Source organism: Belonocnema kinseyi, chromosome 5 (assembly GCF_010883055.1).
Source record: "Belonocnema kinseyi isolate 2016_QV_RU_SX_M_011 chromosome 5, B_treatae_v1, whole genome shotgun sequence".
Lineage (NCBI taxonomy): Eukaryota > Metazoa > Arthropoda > Insecta > Hymenoptera > Cynipidae > Belonocnema > Belonocnema kinseyi.
The window spans coordinates 68,177,508-68,184,664 of NC_046661.1; positions in this window are offsets into that span (position 1 = coordinate 68,177,508).

A 7,157-nucleotide genomic window follows, 5' to 3' on the forward strand; every position below is an offset into this window, starting at 1 on the left:
TATAATTATGTTATATTATAATAGTCTTATTTATATCTTGATCCGCATTTGAAAGAAATGAAAGAAATTGGCGATTTTGGAATTCATCTCGTTTGGATAAAAGCTCAATTATTTGGTTGAAAAATTAATTATTTTGTTGAAAATGTAACTTATTTGTAAAAAAGTCCTCTTTTCTCTCAAAAGTTCAACTAATTTGTTAAAATTTATTTTCTTTTTATTTAAAGGTTCACCTCTTTCGTTGAAAATACATTTTTGAAACTGAAAATTAAAAAAATTTAACTATTTGGTTAAAAGTTTAACTCTTTGATTGAAAAATCATATTTTCGATTAAAAAATTCAACTTTTTGTAGATAATTTGTCTCTTTGACTTTAAAATTAAATAATTTTTTTTGAAAATTCATGCATTTTGTTTAAAATTGGTCTTTTTTTGTAGATCATTAATTTTCTTGGTCGAAAATTCATCTTATTAATTGACAATTTAACAACTTGGTAGAAAATTCATTTTTCCTGTTAAAAATTATTTATCTTTATCTGAAAATGTAACTATTAAAGTATTGATTAAAAATTAATTGTATATATTGGTTAAGTTGAAAAATCGGTTTTTTTTTATAGAACATTAATCTTCTTGATCGAAAATTAACCTTTTCCCTTGAAAAAATAACAATTTTGTTGAAAATTCTTTTTTTTTTCCTTGTTCAATTCAATTTTTTATCACAGTTTTTATCTGGAAATTGAACTATTCCATTTTTGGTTGAAATTTTATCCTGTACATTGTATTCGTTAAAACACCAATAATTTTATAGAAAATTAATTAATTTCTTTCCGATTATGATTTTTTTTCAATTGAAAGAATTTTTAAATAGAATTTTTAAAATTGAATATATGGTATTAAAAATTGAAAAATAATTGATTTCGCAAGATAATTCTGAATCCGTTGAAAATTAAAAAATTAATAGATATTAATTTTTAAAGTTATTTTCAATTATGACTTCAAATATTATTTCAGTCTAAGAAAATGTTATTTTTAACCCATTTAATTAAAAAAATTTTAATTAAAAAAATAAAATTTCGTTAGTTATTAGCAATATTTAACCGTTCATTTAAAACAACCCATTATAAACAACTATTAAAAACTATACATATTTGAACAGAATGTTTCGAAATAGAAAGCATTTAATTTTTAAAATTGTAATGAGCTAAATTTTAAGAAAATTGAAAGGGTTAGACAGCATTGGAAAATATTGAAAAAATTGTCACGATTGCTCGTTCTTTGATAGCTACATGCGTGCGACAGAGCAAAAATATCTTTGGACCGAGACATCCGTGAGTTAGACAGGAATGGAACGTTACACGCATTTTCTTGAAGTTAATGATCCCAACGTATTTTCATTTCAATTTCAGAAAGGACATTTTATAGCCTTCAAAGCATGTGAACGAGCTATCCGGACAATTCAATGTATCTACCTGAGTGCCTGCGGAGAATTTCCCAGAGCTTCTCAGAGCTATGAGAATCTTTACCATATGCTGAGATTTCTATCGGTAGGGTTAGTATATTTTTAATTCCAAGTTAATGGTTAAGCTATTATTTGTTATTAATATGAACATTCACATTGAGTAATATTCCTATGAAGCATGGAATTTGTTCTAAGTTTTGTTATTACAGTCCATTGGTAGTGTAAAATGTGATAACAACTTTTTGAGATTTTGAGGTTAGGAATTGATTTGAGAATACAAGAACGAACTGCTGGTCGCAGAATTAGATAATTTTTTCCAATTTAATGTAAATCATTCGTATATCTACAAAAATATATAAAATACTATTTTTTGCTATGAAAAGTTACGAAAATGTATTCAAATTTATAAATTTTTTGGTGAAAAAAACAGAAACTATTTTAATGAGGATTAAAATAAAAAATAGCTTTTTATGGTTTCATCCTACGTCTTTTTTATACATTTTTTAACTGCGAGCATTTCGCTCTTGAATTGCAAAATGTTATATTAACCTCAAAATCTCAATAAGCTGCTACCGCATTTTATATCAGCAATGAAATTTCATAAAAAATTCCATGCATCACAGGAATAATACTTAATGTTAATGTATATATTGAATGCAAATAATAACTAAAACATTCACTTATAGCAAAAAATACACCAATGTTACACTAACTTTAAATTTCAACAAAATACGGGAATTTTCAAACAAATAATTCCATTTTTAACTAAAAAGATCAAGTTTCAATGAAATCGGTCAAATTTTAAACAAAAATAGAATAATTCAGTTTTTAGTATACAAAAGTTAATATTCAATAAAAAAAGAATGAAATTTTCTACAGGTTATTTAAATTTTTAAGCAAAACAGGCAGGTTCTACACATTACAGAGCAGAATCTTTCAGCGATTAACATTTTTTTATAGTAAATTATGCAAGACGTTTTATTCCGATTTAAGACCAAAAAAATCGAATTTGGGCATCTATGTTAAGAATAATTAAAAAACAGATTATTTTTTATCCATAACATTAATTCTCTACAAAAAAACTATTAGTTTTCAACCAAAAATGATATAATTAAAATTTCCCTTTAATACATTAATTTTTAACAATCAAACAAAAAATCAAGAAAATAGTTGAATCCTCAATAAACAAGATAAGATTTTAACAAAGAAAAATAATTTTCTACCAAAAAGACGAATTTTCAAATGAAAAAATTAATTTTTAATTAAAAATAGAAATATATAAAACCAGAAATAGGATAATTTCTTCTCAGTTAAAAGAATTAATATTTAACAACACACAATTAAATTTTAACAAATTAATTGAAATTTTACTAAAATAGATGCATTTGATGATACATAGTTGAACTTTCAAGCACACACATGTATTTTAAACCAGGAACCCAAAAATATAAATCAATTTTTAACTCCAAATATCAATTCTCTACCAAAAATGGTCCAAAAAAAATCCAAAAATGGTCCAGTCAAAAAATCCAATTTTAGCTTACATACATTAATTTTTGACTAACTATAAAGGAACTTTCAACAAAATAGTTAAATTCTCAATAAAAAATATGAATTTTCAAGGAAGAAATTTGATATTTCTAACAAAAAACACCAATTTTCAACAAAATACATAAATTTTCAAGCAAATAATTCCATTTGTAACTAAAAAAATCAAGGTTCAATAAAAAATGTCAAATTTCAAACAAAAATAGAATAATGCAGTTTTTAGTTTAGAAAAGTTAATATTCAATAAAAAACGAAATTTTCTATACATTTTTTCAGATTTTAACTAAAACAGATGAAATTGACATCAAATAGTAGAAATTTTAAAAAAACGAATTTTCAATCATAAAGATTAATTTTCTATTAAAGAAATGTTTTAAAATAAATAACAAAATTTTGTAGACATTGTTGATGTAAGCTGTTGGCTTTAGGGCCAGGTGAATCGAAACTAATTAAGTTGTTTCAAACGTTTTGGCACGCAATGGTGGCCTTCATCAGTGAGTTTTATTAAATCTGTGAAGAGTACACAATATCTTGTAGGTACGCAGTTTTACAATTGGAAGCATTATTTTTTTATTAATATCTTAGTTGTGAACTAATAAAAAATGAAAATGACTTATTTTTAAATTTAAATTTCGTTTAATTTTATTAAGAACTATTGATCTTCTTAATATTTTGACACCAAAATCATGTCGATACACCTTACCGACTGCGAGTAAAGCCACCCACGCTTTAACTTGACAGACTGTAGAATTCACTTAAAATGAAGCAGGCTCTATACATTATTTATCAGAATCTTTAGCGATAAAATTTTTTTTATAGTAAATTATGCAAGACGTTTTTTTCCTATATAAGATAACAAAAAATCGCATTCGGACATCTATGTTAAAAATAATAAAAAACAGATTCATTTTTACCTATTAAATTAATTCTATACAAAAAACTATCAGTTTTCAACCAACAATGATATAATTAACATTTTCCTTAAAGACATTAACTTTTAAAAAATAAACAAAAATCAAGAAAATAGTTGAATCGTCAATAAACAAGATAAGATTTTAACAAAGAAAATTAATTTTGTACCAAAAAGACAAATTTTCAACTAAATAATTAATTCTCAATTACAAAAATAATTTTTCATCCTAAAATTGTACATTTAAATTTTTAATAAAATAGCTGAATCCTCAGTCAAGAATATCAAATTTCAAACAAATAGTGGAGTTTTTAACTAAAAAAGATAAATTTGTATTTAAAAATATAAATATATAGAACCAGAAATAGGATTATTCCTTTTTAGTTAAAAGAATTAATATTTATAGCAAACAATTAAATTTTCAACAAATTACTTGAAATTTATCAAAATATATGAATTTGATAATACACAGTTGAACTTTCAAACAAACGGATACATTTTCAACCAAGAACATTAATTTTATATAAAAAGGACGATGTTTGAAAGAAATAACTGAATTTTCAACACAAAAATTTCAATTTTTAATTCAAAATTTCAATGTTTCACCGAAAGTGGGATTGTTAAAGTTTCAGTTTTTCTCTTAAATGAATTAATTTTTCGCAGAGAAAGGAATTTTTAACAAAATAATAGAATCCTCGAAAAAAGATGAAATTTCAATTAGGAAGTTTATTTTTCTACCAAGAATGACAAATTTTTGAACAAAATTCTAAATTTCAAAATACTGTATGAAAACAGATTAATTTGTTTCGAAACAGTTCAATCATTAACGAAAATAGATCGACTTTAAACCAAAAGGATTAATTTTCTACCAAAACAGAAAAATTAAAAAAATTAAATTATTAAGTAGGAAAGGTCAATTTTCAATTTAAAATATCAATTTTCAACAAAAATAGTAGAATCGAAATTTCTTTTAAAGAAATTGGTTTTTGATAATCTGCAAAGGAATTTTTTTAAATAACTGAATCCTGAATGAAAAATATTAACTTCAATACATTTTTTACAAAAAATGGAAAGTTATATTTTCACTTCAATAAATTAATTTTGAAAAAATAAGAATTGTCCGAAAAATGGTTGAATCCTCAATGAGCAAGATGAATTTTCAAACAAGAAGATTAATTTTCTACTAAAAAGACGAATTTCTAACAAAATCCATAAATTTTTAAGCAATTAGTTAGATTTTTAACGAAAAAAGATCACACTTTAATTTAAAAATTTAATTTTCTACTTAAAATCTCATAGTTGACTTTTCTGTTAAAAAAATTAATTTTCGACAACAATAAAAAAACAGTGTTATAAAAATGATTTCAAGGGAGATCGAATCCATTTAACATTAGGTAGGTTCTGAACTTCGAGTCTCTGAATCGATCAGGAAAGGAATTATGTTGTTTTTAGATTAAATTTTAAGAGAACTTTTTTTCGTTGTAAAATAAATTCTATGTTCAAAAGATTAATGTTTAACCAATAAGAATAATGCTTTACAAAAAAGCTGAATTTTCTACCAATTACTTGATTTTTAAACTGTAAGAGAACAGTTTTTTTAAATTTTGTGTTGAAAATATTCAAAAATTTAGTTAAATATTTTTTTCTATCTTGACTAAAAATTGTTTGCATTCGACTACTTGGTTAAACGTTAAACTAATTAAATGAAAATGGATACTTCTTGTGCTAAAGATTCATCATTTTAGTTGAAAATTTAATTCTTGTATTCAAAATTCTTTCTTTCTTTGGTTGAAAATTAATCTTTTTTGTTGAACATTTCTCTAAATTTTTTTAGGTTAAAAGACCTTTTGAAAATTAGTTTTTTTGGTTAAAGATTTATTATTTTATTTAAAAATTTATCTCTGGTTAAAAAGTAAAAAAATTTCTTAAAATGCAGTTTTTGGTTTAATTCAGCTGTTATTGTTTTTAAATAATCATATTTTTTAGTTTTTGTTTGAAAATTTATCTACTTATTTAAAAGTTCAACTACTTTGTTAAAATGTTAGGTGTTTGGATGAAAATGTAATTATTTGGTTGAAAATTCGTTAATTTTTTTAAACTGAAAATTAAACCTTTTCATTTTCAGTGGAAAAGCTTTTGTTAAAAATTTGGCTTTTTAATGAAAGATTTGCATTTACAACCAAATAGTTTAACTTTTTACCAAATACTTAAAGTTCCAGCCTACAAATATAAATTTTAAATTGTATAGCGAAATTTCCAATCAAAAAAGATTGATCTTTAATAAAAAAGAGTTGCATTAAAAAAAGAATTCCTAATGAAAACGTAATGGTGTACTTCTTAAAAAAAAAAAGAATTGCAACAAATTATTTAAATTTTTAACCAGAGTAGAATTTTCGAACAAGTATCTACATTTTCAACAAAGTAGTTGAATTTTTAAACTGCAAATATGGATTTTTGATAGGAAATGGAACATCTGATATTTCAAGGAATGCAGATGCTGCCAGGAGATAATTGTAAAAATAAGGATACGAATTTTCAATCATAAAGAATAAATTTCCATAAGAGAGTCGAATTTTACCAAAAGTAGAAAAGTTACTTTTTCGCACAAAACATTAATTTATTTCCGAAAAAAAAGAATTTAAAAAAAATTGTACATTTTTTCAACCACAGAGATGAGTTTTCCACTATAACTATTAATTTTTCGTCTAGAAAAACGAATGTTTAACAAATAAAGAATTGTCATTTAGGAAATAAAAAAATGTGTCCCAATCCTTAAACTTTTAAGTCAAAACACTATTTTTCTGTAAAACAGTTATAATATCTTTCCCCTCCATCTACCTCCATAAACCACATTTTTCACAACACCTTCACCCCACATGATAAGTTTTGAAGTATTTATTGGTTTAAAGTGTTATTTTTAATAAATAATTCCACTAATTTCAATGTAATTTGAAATATAATCATTACACACGCCCACAAAAAAAAACAAAAGTGTCTGTGAAATTGACCAGACCTATATATTCTTATGTATTTTTCGACGCTGAATCCGAATTTGCAATAAAAAAGTAGGGTCCAACTACTTTTTTATGGGGTTTTGCTCGAAAAACCTCATTTTTTACGGTTTTTTCATGGTTTTTTTAAACAAAAAAAAATAAAGAAAAATTTTATTTTTTTGACTTCAGAATCGAATTCTACGGGAAAAAATACATCGAAAACCATGTTTTGATTTTTTTTACAAAAATTTC